Genomic DNA, 20,131 nt, shown 5'->3' on the forward strand with positions numbered 1-20,131 from the left:
TCAGTCCAGATCATGAAAATGTCATAACTGTACTTGAACCAGGTGAGAGGTTTGGGACTCTGGGTGGTTAGGAACAATTCCTCTAGATGGCCCATGAATAGGTCAGTATATGATGGTGCATTGCAGGTGCCTTTTACTGAACCATAGAGTTGTTTGTAGGTAGTACCTTGAAAGCAGAATTCCATCACTCAGCTGTTTGAGAGTCATTGATGACATCTTCAGAGTTTGGACTGAGGGCAAGGCCATCCTATCCACATGTATCCAGAAACTCAATTCCCCCCCCCCCCCCCCCCCAAATCACTTCAACTGGTCCTCCTAAGTTGAATAAGCCACCATCCTCAATGCTGATCTCCACTAAACAGATGACTCTATCAGTACTTCTGTCCCCATCAGACATACTAACCACCAACAGTACCTCCACTTCAACAGCTGCCACCCAATCCACACCAAGAAGTTTCTTCAATACAACTTAGCCACCCATGGTCATCACATCTGCAGTAATGAGCAGTTTCTCTCCAAATATACCAAGGGTCTCGTTGAAACCTTTACAGACCAAAATCACTATCCCAACCTTGTACAGAAACAAATCTCCCTTACCTAGTCTCTCCATTCACCTACCATCACCCACATGACCACTGCCTGCCACAAATGAGCACTCCTGACTCAGTGCCACCGATAATGAGAGCAACTGAATCACATTATCTGCCAGGGTTTCAACTGCCTTTCTTCATGCCCTGAAGTGAGAAATACCCTCCCCACTATCCTATACAAACCTCTCAAAGCAGGAGGTACTCCACAAGACATCATATGGTGCGTGGTGGAGGGTACCATGAACCACTATTTGTCATTCCCTCCCCTGCTCCACTTGCAAATAAAGTGAAAAATTACTGATATATGCCTCCATACGAGCTCTAATTCCTCATATCTTATCTTCGTAGTCCTTATGTGCAATGTATGTTGGCAGCATTAATTAGCTGCAAATGCTGGTTCTCTAAATTTTCTCAATACTGTTCCTCAAAAAGAATGTCGCGTGTTGTTTGAACCTACCAGTGACAAATCTAGCAGCCCACTCTGGATGTGTTCCTTTAATCTGACGTGGTGCAGATCCCAAACGCTTGAGCAGTACTCATGAGTAGATTGCACCAGCATCCTATACGTGGTCTCCTTTCCATGTGAACAACACTTTCCTAAAATTCTCACAATAAACCGAAGTCGACCATTTGTCTTCCCTACCACAGTTCTCACATGTTTGTTCCATTTCATATAGCTTTTCGTGTTATGCACAGATATTTAAAAGACTTCACTGTGTCAAGCAGGACACTATTGATACTGTATCTGAACATCCAAGATTTGTTCTTTCTATACATCCACAATAAGTTACATTTTTCCATGTTTAGAGATAGCTGCCATTCATCACACCAACTAGAAATTTAGTCTAAGTCATGCTGTGTCTTCCTCCAATCACTCAACTTTGACACCTTGCCATATACCACAGCACCATCAGCAAACAACTGCAGATTGCTGCCCACCCTGTGCACCAAATCATTTATGTATATAGGGAACAACAGCATTCATATCCCCTTCCCTGGGGCACTCCTGAGGATACCCTTGTCTCTGATGAACACTTGCCATCATGGACAACGTACTAGATTCTGTTATGTAAGAAGTCTTCGAGCCACTCACATATCTGTGAATTTACTCCATATGCTTGTAGCTTCATTAACAGCCTGCAATGAGGCACCATGTCCGACACTTTCTGGAAATCTAGAAATATGGGATCTGCCGGTTGTCCTTCATCCACAGTTCGCAGTATATTATGTGAGAAAAGGGCAAACTGAGTTTTGCACAAGTGATGCTTTCTGAAACCATACTGATTTGTGGACATAAGCCTCTCAGTCTCAAGAAAGTTTAATATAATCGAACTGAGAATAAGTTCAAGGATTCTGCAGAAAACCAAAGTTAGGGATATTGGTCTGTAATTTTGTGGGTCCATTCTTTTACTCTTCTTATATATTGGAGTCATCTGCACTTTTTTCCAGTCACTTGGAACTTGGTGCTGGGCAAGAGATTCATGATAAATGCAAGCTAGATAAGGAGCCAATGCCGTGGGGTACTTTCTGTAAAACCAAATTGGGATTCCATCTGGACCTGGTGATTTATTTGCTTTCAAACCTTTCAGCTGTTTCTCTACACCAGGGATGCTTACTACTATGTGGTCCAAATGGGAGTCTGTCTGATAGTCAAATGATGGCATGTTTGTATGATTCTCCTGTATGAAAGATTTCTTGAACATGAAATTTAAAACTTCAGCTTTTGTTTTGCTATCTTCAACTGTCATACAAAACAGACTGGTCAACAAGGGACAACATTTTACTATGACCAGAATTTTCTTGAATTCTCTGCTAGATCTTTTGCCAAGGCATGATGCTGGTAGTTGTTGCATGCTTTGCACATAGATCTTTTAATACTGGCACTGTCAATAAGGTTTGAACTATTTGTAGCTACAAGGTCTAAGATATTTCCATTGTGTGGGAGCTGCTGAGCTCGCTGCTCAAGACAGCTTTAAAAAAAAACATGTTCAAAAGTCATCATTTGAATACAGTTCAATGCAGAATTGTGTGGTCAGCTGATTGCTGTATCAACACCTACTTGTGCAGCAGTCTGGCCAGTGAGCAGGGCAGTGTTACCAGTGGCAGCGCAGGTGCCTGCAGACAGCTGTTTGCATTTTCATCATGTATACAACTTTTGGAGAAAAACTGTGAGTATGATGAATACTGACAAACTGCCTATTGGCTTCTGTCTCGGGTTCTTCGGCCGACGTTCATCTAATGATTTTTCTGACGTTTCGCCAGCACAAGTGGCTGGCATTGTCAAAGCTTCACCCTCCATTGCCGGTGGTGAACTGGAGGCGAGCTCGCGGCCGCAGACTATATGCACCTGGCGCGCCAATGTCCAGGGGCTTCTCCGCGGTCATTTCCGGTGCGGTTCTCCTCTTGCTACCTGCGACGGTCGTTTGCTGCAGTACGGGAAGCCAGGATCCGTTTACCTTAAGGCTTTCCTCTTTCTTGTAGAAAAAGTTTGCGTGTTTTTGTATTTCCACAGCTTCTCTGAACAAGCGTGTGTGATAGTGCTTCTCTACAGCCAGAACTTCCGTGTCGGCGAATTTTATTACGTGGTCGGCCTCATTCAGTGCGTGCTCTGCCACGGCCGGAAGTAGAAAAGGACCAGAAACTGCCATTTCTAGATGTCTTGGTCACAAGGGACGGCGAAAACCTGGGACACAGCGTGTATCAAAAACCGACACACACGGACCGATACCTGCACAAACTGTCAAACCACCACCCGAGCCAGAAAAGAGGCATGATCAGTACGCTCGTAACGAGAGCAGGACGAATATGTGAGCCTCAACACCTCAAACGAGAAATGCAACACCTGGAAACTGTTCTGAGGAGCAATGGGTACTCCACAAATTACATCAGAAGTGTAACAGAGCCAAACACTCGCCGAAGTAAGGAACCAGAAAAAGAAATGTCGGGTACGGCCTTTCTGCCATACATTCCCAGAGTGACGGACAGAATCGGCCGTATATTGCACAAACACGGCGTAAAGACAATTTTCAAACCGACAAGGAAGATCAAAGAGTGTCTTAGATCAGCGAAGGAGAAAAGAGACCCACTTGCAATGTCGGGAATATACCGTATACCATGCACATGCAGAAAAGTTTATGTCGGAATGACTGGACGATCAATTAACACCAGGATCAAAGCGACATTGCAGGTTGGGGCAGGTGGAGAAATCGGCCGTGGCAGAGCACGCACTGAATGAGACCGACCATGTAATAAAATTCGCCGACACGGAAATTCTGGCTGTAGAGAAGCACTATCACACGCGCTTGTTCAGAGAAGCTGTGGAAATACAAAAACACGCAAACAGTTTCAACAAGAAAGAGGAAAGCCTTAAGGTAAACGGATCCTGGCTTCCCATACTGCAGTGAACGACCGTCGCAGGTAGCAAGAGGAGAACCGCACCGGAAATGACTGCAGAGAAGCCCTCGGATGTTGGCGCACCAGGTGCATATAGTCTGCAGCCGCGAGCTCGCCTCCAGTTCACCACCGGCAATGGAGGGTGAAGCTTTGACAATGCCAGTCACTCGTGCTGGCGAAACGTCAGAAAAATCATTAGATGAACGTCGGCGGAAGAACCCGAGACAGAAGCCAATAGGCAGTTTGTCAACAAGTGGCCACGAAAGCCTTAACAATTTTGTATGATGAATACTGTTAGGCCCTCTCCATTTGAAATTCATGAGTAGATATTTGAAGAACTTAGAGTTGTAGAGTATCACACAATAGGTATTCTACAGGATATTCATTCAGAATCCTCTTCGTGAGACACTGTCTTGTAGAAGCATTGTCCATGTGAAGCTGAGGGCTACACCTGCTGTAGCACAGATACTAGCAGCATCTTCCATTCCGGACAGGCTTCAGAAGAAGAACAAGAGAAAGAGTAACTTACAAAACCCCATCTCTCCAATATCCAATTACACATTCCTTCCCCAATTCCCCAGATATCCAATCCAAAGTGTGATCCATTCCACGCTGAGGGGTGCATGGCACATGGGAACATGTGTCATTAATAGAGCCTAGAGGATACTGGGAGACCTCCCTGAGTAATTAGCCTTGCAGCGTATGGGGTTCTGTTGTATCAATCAAACATTTCTCCAATTGTCATGGGACCAAAATGGAGACTACAGAACAAGAGAAAACAAAAAACTGAGGAACATGACAAGACCCCAAACATCGGGATTGGAACCAATGGAAGCAGTTTCAGCAACTGGATCAAACAACAGACCAGTCCAAGAAGTGGAAATTGTCATGGATAAGTTGGACCAGGTAAAGAGTAAATCTTTGTCTGGGGCTCAAAGGAAAAAACTTCTCAAAGATCAACAACAAAAGGAGGGTAAGGAATGGCTTCCTAAACAAAAATGGAGGGAAAGGTTCTGAACCTAAGACCTCAAAAAAAAAATGTCTCAGAGTGAAAGGGTAAACAGAGCCCTTCCACTGCTAAGTCAGGAAACAAGAGAACAAGGAAGGAGTCTAATACTCAATTCTCAAGATAATCAAATGCAGAAAAAGCTGCAGCAAATGAGGGAAACAGACCTACAGTGCTGCAGAGTCGGTTTTCAGGATACAGTACTGAGGTATCAGTTTTCAGGATGGAGTTTATCCAACAGAGATTTCCACTCCTTAACGTGATCTTGTAGCAAGTGAAGCTTGTTCAGATGGCTCTGTTTGAGAAGACTGGGAGGGTCAATCTGGACAAAGGTGCTCTTGTCTTTGTCTGTGAGGGGATGGCACAGTGGAGTGGCTTAAGGAGATGGCACCCAAGATATCTTCATGGGAGAGGCAAAGCTGCTGTTCTTGGCAGCAGATAAACTCTTCAAGACCACAAAGGTACCAATCTAGGTACCAAAACGTCTTAAGTTTCTTCTGCAAAGATTATAACTAAGGCTGCAGAACCAGGGGTCTTAACAAAGGATTGGAGGGTAATAAACTGAAAGGTTGTACAGGACAGCCAAACACTTGCGGTCTAAGTCAGTGAAAAATCTGTGAAGGTAATGTGAGAACAGAACCTGAGACTGTATTGAAAACAGAATCTGAGATCATACGTAGGGTTCTCACAGGTTACTGCCAGAGTAATCAAAGATACCAGCATGAGGGAAACTGCAAGTGTTGCAAATAAACCTGCAACCAGTAAAGGGACAACTGCTGCACTGAGTCATCTTCTGGGGAGACGGGAATTGGATGTGGCCCTGATCCAGGAACACCATCTGTACAAAGGTGGCATCTCAGGCCTCAGAGGAACTGGAGGTAAGTTAATTTATCCTATAAATATAAGTAACTCCAGAACACGCATTTACATCAAAAATGGAATTTCATTCATGTTGAAGGAATACTTTTGTTCCAGGGACTTAGTGGTGATGAAATGAAACAGTGTGAGGAAGGAAGAATGAGAGAAATTATATTGGCCTCAGCTTACCTTCCTTATAACAGTCTCCTCCCTCATAGGGAGTGAGGAGAATGGTAGACAGCTATTAACAGCAAAATAAACAACTGCTGGTTGCAAATGGTGGGCTCCATGTGGTTCCCAAGTCGTGCAGCGACCGTAAACCATAAAATTACCAAATATGCAGCAACCAGTCGCAAAATCATGTTTTATTTATTCACTTTTGCAAATCGCTTTCAACCAGTATGTGCCATGAGTAGTAATACTGTCTTAAGCACAGGTCAAACATAAAGTTTATGTTTGACCTCTGCTTAAGACAGTATTACTACTCATGGCACATATCGGTTGAAAGCACCGGTGATGGCTGTTAATCAGTTCAAATCGATTTGCAAAAGTGAATAAGTAAAACATGATTTTGCGACTGGTTGCTGCATATTTGGTAATTTTAATTGCTGGTTGGCTGTGAAGCCAGTGTCCACAACCTGGTGTGGGGTAGCAACAACACCAACAGCAGATTAAATTTACTAAGAAGCAATCTGGAGATTCTGAATATGGGCAGGGAAGATAAGAAGGGAAAAAGTACCTGACATAACTTTTCAATCCATACTAATGGATAGCTATGTCAAACAAAAGCATGTGCCACTTGACCCATCTTTACCTGATCACATTTACATTAAGTTTGAGGTTGATGTGGGTGTGAAACAGACCAGGGCCTACATGAAACTTAGGAAAACAGAAAAGACATGAATTCATGCTTATCTGAAGTAACTTCAAAAAGAAATCCAGTAGATTTTGAGGAAATGTCAGATGCAGTATCATCCGCCTTTATGACTTTGTATTTAAAAACCTGCCCTATCACTAAGAAGTGCAAAGACAGATTGTACCTTGTTGTAACAATAACCTGGAATTGTAAAGCAAGAAGGTAGGAAGACTGTTCAGCTGTGCAAGAAGCAAAGGAAAATGGTCAAAATATCAAATCTGCCAGAGAATATGTTGATTTCAAAACAATCTAGAAGGTGGTGGGAATGTTTCAACTGTTCAAGTCACCAGCAGATGGTGTCTTTCCAGCTCGACTGCAACAAGCAGGAGAGAGTTTGATTAGACTCCTTTTTTAGGCTGTTTAAGGTTAACATAGCAGCAGGAATAATTCCTAATGCTTGGCATACAGTAAGGGTTGTTTCCATTCTGACACCAGGGCGGATTGCTCATACCAAGGCTAAGGATATGGGACCAATTGCTCTGGTCCTTGGGCAGGATAAGGAAAGGAGGCTAACTAAGGTTCCTCTACATGTAAAACAACATGCATATCAACCAGGCTAATCATATGAAACAGCACTTCATCAACTTGTTGAGCTGGTGGAAAAGCACCGCACTTTTAGGAAATAGCTCTCGGCATCTTCCTGGATATCAAGGGGCTTTTAGTATTATGACTTGCGAATCCATAGTTAGAGCTGCAGAAGGGCATGTCATTGAGACCACAATATGTAGGTGGATTAAGAACACGTTGAACAGAAGACAGAAAGGTAGAAGCCATCATGATAAATGAAAAGATGGTGATCAACATCACCAGAATGTGTCCATAAGGAGGGGTTTTGTACCCACTAGTATGGAAACTAGTAGTGACTGGACTCATTGAAGAACTAAATACTAGAAGCTACTTTCACCAAGGATACATTACAAATTATTCGTGTTAATACTTGCAAATTTGCTACTACTGTTAGAATAATGGCACAACACGCACTGAACATTGTGCATAACTAGTGCAAGAAACAGTATCTATGGGTCAGCCCCAAGAAAACAGTTGTAGTAGCATGTACAAGGAAGCATATCCAGTACACGTACTGGAATCTTAAGCTTCTCGATGAAACTCTACCTGCAGAGAGGGTAATGAAGTATCTAGGGTTAATTCTGGATGCAAAGCTATCATGGACACCGCACATAAGGAATATACATTTTGAGGTGAAAGGATCTCTTATGAGCACTAGATGAGCCTGTGGGAAAAACTGGGGTCTAAATCCCAAGAGTATGTCCTGGACATACACTGCTGTAACAAGACCTATGATAACTTATGGGGCTAAAGTATGGTGGAATGAAGGGGAACAGAAGGTGGCTGGTAAGGAGCTTGGCAAGGTGCAGACACTGGACTGTTTAGCCACAACAGGCAGATTCAGCAACATACCTACTATTAGGATGGAGGCAATGCTGGACATATCCTCATTACATCTTTGTCTTACAATGGAGGCACTGGCAGGGACGTTCAGGTTAAAAACAGGAAGTAACGGAATACCCTTAGTATATCCAGAATCCCACACCAATACAGGGAATGCAGTGCATATAGGATTGACCAGGGAATGCTGGACAACTATACAATAACTTCTAGCTGCTTCAACAAAAACCTTTCAATGTAACCACTGGAAGTAGGGAGCAGGGAGAAGAACAAACCACAACACAATGCAGGAGACATAGCCTGGTTTACTGACCAATCAAAAACAGATCAAAATGTTGGAGCTGGTGAATATGAAGAACAGCCTAGACTTGAGAGAGCAATCTTTCTAGGGGAACTGGTCATGATGTTCCAGGTGCAAATATCTGCTGTCAGGGTGTCATGGAGGAGGATTTGCATATGCACTACAAAGACTGAAGCATCTACATTTATTCAGACAGCCAAGCAGTAATTAAATATCTATCAGCCCCTGCAATGAGAACAAATGTTGTTGCTGAATGCCATAAAGTCCTTGTGAGACAAGGGAAAATCAACAGGGTAAACTTTCTGTGGTCCCTGGTGATTCAGGAATCAGTGGCAATGAACAAGCTGATAGGCTGGCAAGGACAGATGTGATGACTCAATTTACTGGACCAGAATCTGCCCTAACCATCACTCAGATGAATGTTAACCCTTTCACTGTGCATTTACTCTCAGCGGCTCCCGCCTTGTGTTCGTTATTTTCACCCAGTGTGTGTATATATGACTGTAGCAGTCTACCGTTATTATTGAGATAAAAATGAGACGCAAAATCCAGTATTGTCAGTGTAAATCGTTTCCTTTTATTAAATCTTTCTTCAGAAAGTCTTATTTTGTTCAAAAAAGGTACTTTATTAGGAGAAAAAAATACAAAACATATTAAATAGTAATACTTCAAAGTGTGGTATCTCTTGAAAGAAAAATTCAAACATAAAGGCACATTACATTTTACACAAACGTATCTTGTGTAACTTCGTTTATCATGCTTTGCACATACAATACACCTTCTCTGGGCAGCCTTCTTCTTTGAAGTTCCTGGGATTAACGAGATAAAGTGGCACTCGGTTAGGTGTAAGGGATTGTCACCATCAGCCGATCTCCTTCCACAATGTCCCTCTGTTTGCTGTTGGTGGTGAATCTCTAGGATCTCCTCGATAAGTTTCTGTTAAAAATCAGATACTGAAATATTTCGCCCCGTTTGAGTTTTATATAATGCATGCACACTGAGCAGAGAGAGATCCACCAAATGAAAAATACTTTTTTTATACCATTTTACAGTTTTTCGTACACATTCTACTGAACTTAGCATCATGTCGCTCCTGTTGATGGCCCCCATATTTTCAGTGTAGTTTACGATGCAAGCTGGTTTTGTTTTTGGTTCATTCATGGTTCTGTCAATTTTGTCAGTCGCTGTAATTTCGCTTGTATGAAGAGTTGAAAGCATTCTCACTTCCCACTTGTTCTCCCACTTCCGAGCAAGAAGTTTATCTGTTGACATTAACTCAATCTCGCCTCTTCTAAGTTTTTTTGATAAAGCAAGCATGCCTTTTCGGTTTGTTCTCACAGTTCCACAGGCATTAGTCACTCTGTCATACAAATAAGAAAATAAAGTTGGGCTAGTGCACCAATTGTCAACATATCATGTGTGACCTTTACCAAGGTAACGTCCAAGTAAAGTGAGAACAATGCTTCCAGGTATTCCAACATTTACACCAAAGTCAGTTTCTTTCTTTACATCTGTTGCTGCACCCACACAAATAATAAAGTCAAGAATATAACCAGTTTCACAGTCACATAACATAAAAAATTTTACGCCAAATCTGTGGCATTTGGAAGGAATGTACTGCCTGAAGAAGACACGACCTTTGAAGAAAGCTAAACTTTCGTCAATGCACAAATTTTTAAAAGGATAGACGGCACCTGGAAATACTTTTCTTAAGTGATCCACAATTCGACGTAATTTCAAGATGTTGCCATCTCCAGGGTCCTTACTGTTATCAGCAAAATGTAACATTCTAAGTAACAGAAGATATCTATCTCTCAGCATGCTTTGCACAAACATTGGAGTAGACAGTAACTGATCATTGGTCCAATAACTGTTTATTTCATTTTTTCTCACTTGAGCCATCAGAAAATTTACAACAAGGAAACAGTAAACTTCGTCACTGTTTGTGTTTTTCCAACGTCGCAGTCTTGATTTTTCAATGGCATCATTGCAAAGGTGTTCATAATACAAATTACATTACTCAGCTATGTAGCTCACAATTTCTTGGCTAAAAAAAAACTTGGAAGCAGTTGTATACAGCACATAAATAATCTAAATTGACGATTTTGCAAACGGAACCACTGTTATCGAAATTATACACTATAGGGTCCAAATCAGAGTCTTTCCATCCAAAATCAACTGTTTTGCGTTTCTTAGGAGATTTTTCAGGCATACGCTCAGGCTCTTCTTCGGAATCGGAGAAAGAATCAACATAACATCAAAATCTGGATCTGCATTTACTGGTTCAACATTTGTTGGTTCACAAATATTTTTTATATTTGTGGTGACAGATTTATCTGCCAGCTTGTCGTTGCCATTATCTGTCCACCCATAATCAGCTGGATTGGGCATGATGATTTCCTTGCCGTCACTTTGGTTTAGAATACTCAGCAGCTCATCGTCTGTAAACAGACGGTATCGTCGCGTCATTTTATTCGGTAACGCAGAAATGGCTGCACACAAACTAGGTAATATAGCGATACGAATGAACTCAGCAGAAAGAGAATTCAGCATTCAATAGTCGTTCAGGTATTTCCTAGCATTCCAACAATTAAACTGCATACTTGCGCAACAATTAACTCCGACTTGCTGGCCCGATTGTCAGCGTTATACATAACTATACGACTGTAGCAGGGAACCACTGTAAGTATTTTTTATAGCAAATAGTATATATAGGTCTGGAGCACTGAAATGATTAGAGTATATTTATGTCTGGAGCAGTGAAAGGGTTAAATCAAAAATATGAACCTGTATCAGAAGGCAGAATGCAAAATATTGGACTATGATCCAAAAACAAAAACAGTGCAAGCTAAAGACATGAAAACAATCAATTATCTGCTGCTCCATGAGATCCACAGCACAGTGGCTAATGGCACTCAGGTTCATGCAGTGTTCCTTGATTTCAGTAAGGCATTTGACACAGTCCCACAATGCCATTTAATGAAAAAAATATGAGCTTACGGAGTATCAGAGCAGACCTGTGATTGGATTCAAGACCTTCTTGCAGATAGAACTCAACATGTAGCTCTTAATGGAACTAAATCAACAGATGTAAAGTTAATATTCAGAGTACCAAAAGGAAGTGTGATAGAACTGTTGCTGTTAACAATATATATAAATGATCTAGCAGAAAGCATCAGATGCTCTTTAAGGCTATTTGCAGATGATGCAGTTGTCTATATCAAAGTAGCAACACCAGAAGATAGTAAGAATTTGCAGAACAACCCGCAGAGGATTGATGAATGGTGCAGACTCTGGCAGCTGACTCTGAATGTAAATAAATCCAACATATTGCACATACAAAGGAAAAGAAATCCACTACTGTACAGCTACACTATTGATGCCAAACAGCTGGAGACAGCCTCTGCCATAAAATATCTAGGCATAACTATCCAGAGCAACCTTAAGTGGAATGACCATATAAAACAGATAGTGGGAAAAGCAGACACCAGACTCAGATTCATTGGAAGAATCTCGAGGAAATGTAACTCATCCATGAAAGACATGGCTTATAAGGTGCTTGTTCACCCAATTCTTGAATATTTTTCTTCTATCTGGGATCCCTTTCACGTAGGACTGATAGAGGAGATAGAGAAGATCTAACAAAGAGCGGAGCTTTTTGTCACGGGATTGTTTAGCTGCCGAGACAGCATTACGGAGATGCTAAACAAACTGCACTGGCAGACATTACAAGAGAGGCGTTGCACATCACGGAGAGATTTACTATTGAAATTTCACGGCATCACTTTTCAGGAGAAGTTGGACAACATATTACTTTCCTCCACATACATCTTGCGAATTGACCAACAGGAGGAAATTAGAGGCAATACAGAGGCTTACTGCCAATCATTCTTCCCACGCACTATTTGCAAGTGGAACAGGGTTGGAGGGATCAGATAGTGGTATAGATAGTGTGCTCTGCCACCCACCATTAGGTGGCTTGCGGAGTATGATGTAGATGTAGATGTAGATTGATTGAAACAATTTTATCAAAGAGAAGTCCTGTAATCCTGGGCTTGCACAGGAGGCAGACTAAATTCATGGTAGGACTAATGACAGGCACTGAAAGTTTAAGAAACATCTACATATTATGGAAAAAGAGACAAAAGTCTCTAAGTGTAGGCTGTGTGGGGAGGGTGATGAAACTGTGTCATATCTAATCTTCCAATATGAAGCGCTGGAGATCTAAAGACCCACGTATTCAGGAGATCAAGTCTGGGAGAAATTGTGTCTCATAAATAACAAGTAAAGGGTCTCCTACTCTTATTAAAGGGTACTGGTTGGCCTTACTAGAATCACTGGGAGTGAAACAGCACAACAAAATACATTTTGGTGCAGGTAATAATGGGCTGGGTCTGTCGTTGTTTCTGTCTCCCTGTTGAAATCAAATCAAATCAAATCAAATCATTGAGAATTCTATGTTCATCAAGTTTAAAGATGCTGAAAATATTGACACATTTGAGAGTGCAGGTGGCAATATTTGGAAATCTGTGCACTGTTCAAATGGCTCTGAGCACTATGGGACTCAACTGCTGAGGTCATTAGTCCCCTAGAACTTAGAACTAGTTAAACCTAACTAACCTAAGGACATCACAAACATCCATGCCCGAGGCAGGATTCGAACCTGCGACCGTAGCGGTCTTGCGGTTCCAGACTGCAGCGCCTTTAACCGCACGGCCACTTCGGCCGGCCAATCTGTGCACTGTGACAGATCTATTAGTAATGTTGCTGTAGTGCAAGCAGGTTACGGAACCCAGAATATAAAAGTTTGCAATGTAAGTTTTGAATGCCCAAATGAAGGAATATCATACCACCTTAAACAGTATGGTAACATTTTCAAAACTGAAAATGATAAATGGTCTGGCATTTTCCAATATGAAATTGACAGTGGTGTACAAGATTTTCAGATGGAATTAGGAAGATACATTCTGTCTTATGCATTACTTGCAAGAAACTAAGGTTTATAATGTACAGTGGGCAACCGCAAACATGTTCCATGAGCCACTCTACTAACTACCTGTGTACTAATTGTGCTAGAAGGATACTGGTGCAGTTCCCCATGGAAAGAAATGATAATTTAATGGACACAAGTGACATCCCCAATAGTTGTGCATAAGTCACGAACAGAGTAGAAGCTTACACCCCAAAGCTGCCAGTTACCATGACAGTTGCTGTAGTGCAAGAGACAACTAAACATGCACATGAAATGGTAACAGAAACTCAGAAACCAGAAGCAGAAAGTCTAAAAACAACAAGGCCCTCAATAGAAAGCCAATCTGTGGCTGCAAACATTCCAGAAACTCAGCCAAAGAAGGTACAGCCAATGAACAAAATCACGTTTGAAAGTAGAAAAGAAAAAGGGAAAATTGGGCAAACTAAGACTGATGAAGTGGTAATACAGGCAGAAGGTAGTGTTGCCTTAAAAAATGACATGTCCCAGATGACTACGTCAATTGACATACACCACAAGTGCCTCACAAAAACATGCAGTCAAAAACTCTGTGCCCTCTGAAATTAAAGATGATACCCCTGTCAGATTAAAGATATCGTGCTCAAACAGCCTGCTAAAGAATCAAGTCAAATTCTGTCATGCAAATGAAAGAATGAAGATCCTCAAAAGTGAAAACAAAGTCTGAAGGGGAATAAGCTAAAAAAACCTGAACAACCAGCTGATGTCAACATGATTCATTCATACGATTCCAGTGATATGGGTAATGTAAAACAAATGGAATGGGCAAATGATGTGGATGATGATGTGTCCACATAGCCACCTAACAAATAAATGGTGCACTCTTAACATAAGTCAGATATCCAGTGTTACTAAGCCGGTTGCCTTTAGCAATGTCTTTAGAGATATTAAATGAGATGCAGTGAAGGAATCAAACTGTCAACTTCACAGTAATTACTAGTGTCGACCCAGAGGCTAAAACTGGTACCACCATTATAATACACAGCATTATTGAAATAAAGAATGTAGAATTTTTACTGTGTGTTCACTGGATCACTTGTTCCACTCATGATATAATCTTTGTGAACATTTATGCCTCATCTGGTAGTGAAAACAAAGCTCCTAGAACTTTTCCAGTTACTTCACTGAAATAATAATAAACTTGTTGTCAGTTATGATTTTAACTGTGCAATTAGTGATGATGATCAGAAACTGCATCCAAAATTTATCAACTTGAAGATACTTGGCAAATTTTGAACTCCTCCCAAACCGAGTTCACTTATTTTTATACTAATGGACATAATGACTTGACAGGGTATATGTATCATCTTCAATCCTAGCTCAAATAGTCAAAACTGGAACGAAACCACTGATATTCTCAGATCATTGCAGCTACATCTACTTGGTAAAATTCCCAAAAACACATTTCTCCCAAAAGAAAGGCATTTGCAAGCTTAAAATTAGCCATTTAGAGGAATATGTGTTGACACAAGATATTCATATATAAAAATTAACAGACCAAAGGAAGCAATTATATTAACAATGTACTTTAAAATGCTTTTGATAGGGTTAGTCATAAGCATCTGGCAAAGCCATAATTAAAATAGACTTTTGTATCAAGTTCATGAATGTGATTCAGAATATTTTGGGCAATGCTGTATCACAAGTCATTATTAATGGTACACTATCTGCTGGCACCAACACACCATGCAGCAAAGAGGTTGTGAGATGATAGATGGAGGCCAACAACAGACTCACAGGAAAGTGACACCAACACCCTCTCAGCTACCAGTATTTAGATCACCACTGTGGACCGGAGAGCAAGTCTGTCACAGTCTGTCGCATCAAGAAGTTCCAGTGTCATCAGTCGCAGCCCAATGGGAATCGCAGTAGCAGTTAAGCCCGGTGCTAACTTAAGACACAGGTGGCACATAGCAACCATAAAAGTGTACATAGTGTTGCCGTTGGTCCACAAGTTTTGATTTGTACCATGTGATCTTGTTCTTTTCAGGGTTTATGGCAACCATAGGTGCTGGGTAAGAGGTGTGATCCAGGAACACATTGGCTCATACATGTAGGTCCCAATGGTTTGCAGCGCCACCATCAGAACCAAATTCGCGCATATCATTTGCTCGCGCATATCATTTGCTCTTGATTCTGCTGCTTTCCCCCCCAGATTCATGGCTTCATGGGACTGCGTGGCCTTTGCAGGCACCTGCTGGTACCACCAGGGCACCCCAGGAAAAGATGGGCGATGCACCCTTGCCCCGCCGTCTGCAATCATCAACCCTGTGGGCCTGGACCCACCATTGCCATCACCGTTGGTGTCGCCATCACTGCCCCAGCACACACCCTCAGGCCTGGACGTGTGCCTCGCAAGCCAGAGGGTGGGGTAAGGTCATTCTCCACAGCGACGGCTCCCGGCCCACCTCTACGTTCGGTGTCCTGCTTTCCTCCCCGTTGTCGTTTGCAGCCTCACTACACAACAACGGTGTAGCATTTTGGGGGGGGGGGGGGGGGATGTGCTGGCGAAAGCTGGTGCCTGTACACAATGTGGCAAAGAGGCTGTGAGACAACAGATACAGGCCAACAACAGACTCACAGGAAACATGCCACCAATCACCAATGCCGTGTCAGCCACCAGTATTTAGATTGCCGCTGAAGACTGGAGGGCAAGTCAGCACACCAAGAATTCCAGTGCATCAGAATTCCAGTGCATCAGAATTCCAGTGCATCAATCGCAGCCCAGTGGGAATCACAGTAGCAGTTAGCCCCACTGCTAACATAGAGACAGGCAGCACATAGCAACCGTGACAGTCTACATAGCGGACTTTGTACTTCACCAGCAGTGAGGCTACCATGGACTATGACAGAAGAGCTTGTACCACAATGAATATCTTGCATTAAGTAAACTTTCTATTCTTATGATTGAAGAACCCAGTTAATATTTGCATGCAGTTTGTGTTATAGAAAGAGGATACCAGCAACCAAACAACATCCTCTGCTTGCTTCCCATGGTACAGCTCTACAGAGACAACAAGATGACATAAAACACTAAATAAGGAAATTCCCAATGACAGATCAGTCAGACAAGGTTGCCCTTTATCTATGACATAATATGCAATAGCTTTACATCCTCTTTTCAATATGAAATAAATGGCTCACATACAGAGCTTATGCAGATCAATTGGGCATTTTCATTGAAAGTTCAAGAGATGTTGACATCTTACATAGCATTCTTCATCAGTATGAAAAAGCTACAGGAGCCATTGTTAACCCCAAAAGACTGCGCTGTTTGCAGTTGCAAATAATAAGTGTAAAACACAGCAGTACTGGTTCACTGCCAAAGACCAAGACCAAGTGTTAAGAGTCATTGTGAAAGATAAGCTGCAAAGAATGGAATCTCTCAATTAGTGCACAATGCTACATAAAACAAGAGTGGTAGCAAAAAGCCACATAAGGAAAGTTCAGTACTTAGCTCAGGTCCTCCTGGTGCCCAAAAAACTAGGGAGGGCTATATAGCAAGTGATATAATGGTTTATATGGAGGGGTGAAATCTTTTGCATTTCTCTGCAGACCTCCACCATCAGCTCAAATGAGGGGACACTGGGACTAATGCACAGGAACCGCACTTGCAACTGCTGTACTGTTCCACAAATATTGCCCTACATCAGAGCTAGCACAAGTTGATGTCAATATTCCACATTTGTTAAACTTCACCCAATGTAATTGTCTTAGTAAAAGTTACATACCAACAGGTGTCCTAAAAGAAAGAAAAGTTTGTAAAATGGATATAGCTCTCAAAGGAATTACAATTCCTAATAAATGGGAACTGCAATTACCAGACCACCGCTGTAGAAACATGTGGGAAAATTTACTTATGAAAATAATATGAGAAGGTGCCAGACTGACCTCATGCATAGTGATAAACCAGACAATAATAACCAACTCCAAGCTTTACTCCATCCAATTAAAACCACTGACTTCAGGTGGAAACTGTAATTCACAGAACAGAATGGAACAGAGTTCTGAGTGGCTAGAATTTGATGTGATATGTGACATAGCAAGGGACATGATCCGAATGATCAACAGAATGGACATGTGAAATATATAGACACCTAATGCCATCACATCCCAGTGGAAACTGTTTCCAAAAGCAAAGTGGCACACAACAGCTTGGATTATGGCACACACAATACATACCAGTTTCAGTTTTCAATTAATGGACACAATAGAGTATCTGAACATGAAAAAGTATCTCATCATCCAAAATACAGGGATTAAATACACAAATTTTCTCACTATTCTAATATGTAAAGCTTGCAAAACTATTTCAACATCAAAGCTTGCATACAAAAAGAAAGCTTGCATACAAAAAGAAAGTTTGCATAAAAAAGTGTATCATCATTGCAATGCTTTAATGAGTTTCTTATTAACAATAGAGTCCTATTAACTCTAATGTTAACAGCTTTATAGCTGCTTAGCCATGTAGCCATGTTACAGGTGCAACATACATCCATGATGAAAACAGGTTATTCTTCTGCTGGAACTAAATATATCATAGGTTGATGCGCTTCTCCTGAAACTGTTTGACATGATCCATATGATTACAGCATCTTCAAATTACTAGGTGGGGCTATAAAATAACTGGACTATTGCTGTAGAACTTTTCATTTAAAACACAAATACTCAGTTATTGTCACCCTCAATGCACTCCCCTACATTGCTCCGTGTGACTTTTCCACTTATCGCAACTGTGCTGAAAGCCTTCCTCTGTGAGCTCCTTGATGACGTATGCCACTTTTTCTTTCAATGCTTCAATGGACTGAAATCTTGTTCCTTTTAATGCAGATCTGATCTTGGAGAATAAATAAAAGTAACATGGGGCTAGATAAGGTGGGATGTCTAACACTGGGATGCTGTACTTTGTTAGAAAACCCTTATCAGACAATGTGATATGAGCCAGTGCATTGTTGTGATGCAGAATCCTCATGATCTGTTTTTCTACAATTTGTGTAATTTTTTTCTTAATTTCTAATAGATTTTAGCAAGAACCTCAAGGTAGTAATGCTGATTAATAGTTTGACTTCCAAGAATCCAGCGAAGATATACAATTCCATGAATATAGGGAAAAAACCACTCATCATTGCTTTGAATTTTGATTTGCTCATTTGAGCTTATTTTGTTCTCAGTGAAGTTGGGCCCTTCCAATGCATGGATTGGTGTTTAGTTTCTGCATCGTAACTGAAAAACCAAGATTCATCAACTCTTTCCAAAACATTAGGGTCATTTTCAATGCTATTCAAACTGTAAGTAATGGTATTCAAACTGTATGTACAAATGTTTTCACAGGCTTCTTTTTGTATCGTGAGAATTTTCAGCACTACTTTCACACAGACTTTTCTCATGTTAAATTGGTTACGTAAAATTTGTCTTACACATTCTCTTTCAATTCCTATGGTTTGAGCAATTGATTAAATACTAAATCAAAAGTTGACTGAATCATATTACCTACTTTTTCAATATTTTCATCTGTTTTTGTCGTTGAAGCGTGTCTTGGCATGAATCACCTTCAATATCTTCTCAGCCATCTTGGAAATGCTTCATTACACATTTCATTTTGTAAAGATAGGTTTCAGTAGCAGTTTTTCCAAGTTTCATGTCAAACTCCACAACAATTTGTTGCTATATTATTACACTTATCTTTTTCCGGCAAAACAAAATAACAGCTCTTACACATATGAAGGCACAGTGATTTGTCTACAGACACCAGAGATGCTGCATTCAATGGAGAAGGCTTTACACTTCACAGTTATTGGTAATTCATCTTTGGTGCATGCATAGTAATTCTGTGAAGGCATCAGTACTGTTATTCTATAGCCACACCTTGTACACTGCACATAAATGAAGCATAGTAAACAGAAAAATAAGGATGATACTGAACAGCTAAAGCTGTGCGATGAAAACATATTACCCAAAAAATATCTGATAACAGGCAACTGTCTGTTAGGAAATGTTCCAGATTGCAAAATCAATGATTGACTGGAACTGGAACTAATCAACTCAGTAATCCTATTAAAAACATTTTAGCCCTACTAGAGAATATAATAAAGCAGTATTCATCCATGTTGGGACAGATTCTTTACAAAACAGCAGTGACAGAGAGCTTACCAATGGAATTAGAAACTTGATTCATTGAACAAAAAGTATTTAGCCATCATCTGAATTAAAAGTAAGTGGCATTACAAATAGAAAGTAGGCAACATCTGCAAAATATACAGTTGCGTGAGAAAACAATGCATCAGACTTGGTGCAATATTCATCGATCTGAAAAAATTTTCAAATGGAAAATAATTAGGGAAAGTTGGTTTGCATTTGAATAGATTAGGCTCTGCAAATTTAAGTAAAATATATATGGGTGTCTGTAAAATTACAGGCAATGGAAACTGTTATATCTGATGAGGATGGGAAGTGACACAGTAAACAGAAAAATGTCTGCAGCATCTTAATCCAACATGTCACAGAAAACCTGTGAAAAGGCAGATTTTTGGGGGGAACATCCGGAAGAAACAAGAAAAGAAAACAGGTCTCAAAGTGCTACATCAAAACATCCAGTATGTAACCAACAAGTGCATACAATTAGAGCAAGCACTAGGTGAGGAGAATGCAGATG

At 41.0% G+C, this 20,131-nt stretch overlaps 1 protein-coding gene across 6 annotated transcripts in view; it reads right to left on the reverse strand.

The window, feature by feature from the left end:
• LOC124622748 (spermatogenesis-associated protein 6) overlaps nucleotides 1–20,131 on the reverse strand; it is a 192,299-nt gene that overhangs the window by 96,635 nt on the left and 75,533 nt on the right. The window lies entirely within an intron of this gene.

Source organism: Schistocerca americana, chromosome 1 (genome assembly GCF_021461395.2).
Source record: "Schistocerca americana isolate TAMUIC-IGC-003095 chromosome 1, iqSchAmer2.1, whole genome shotgun sequence".
In the NCBI taxonomy this organism is placed as follows: Eukaryota; Metazoa; Arthropoda; class Insecta; order Orthoptera; family Acrididae; genus Schistocerca; species Schistocerca americana.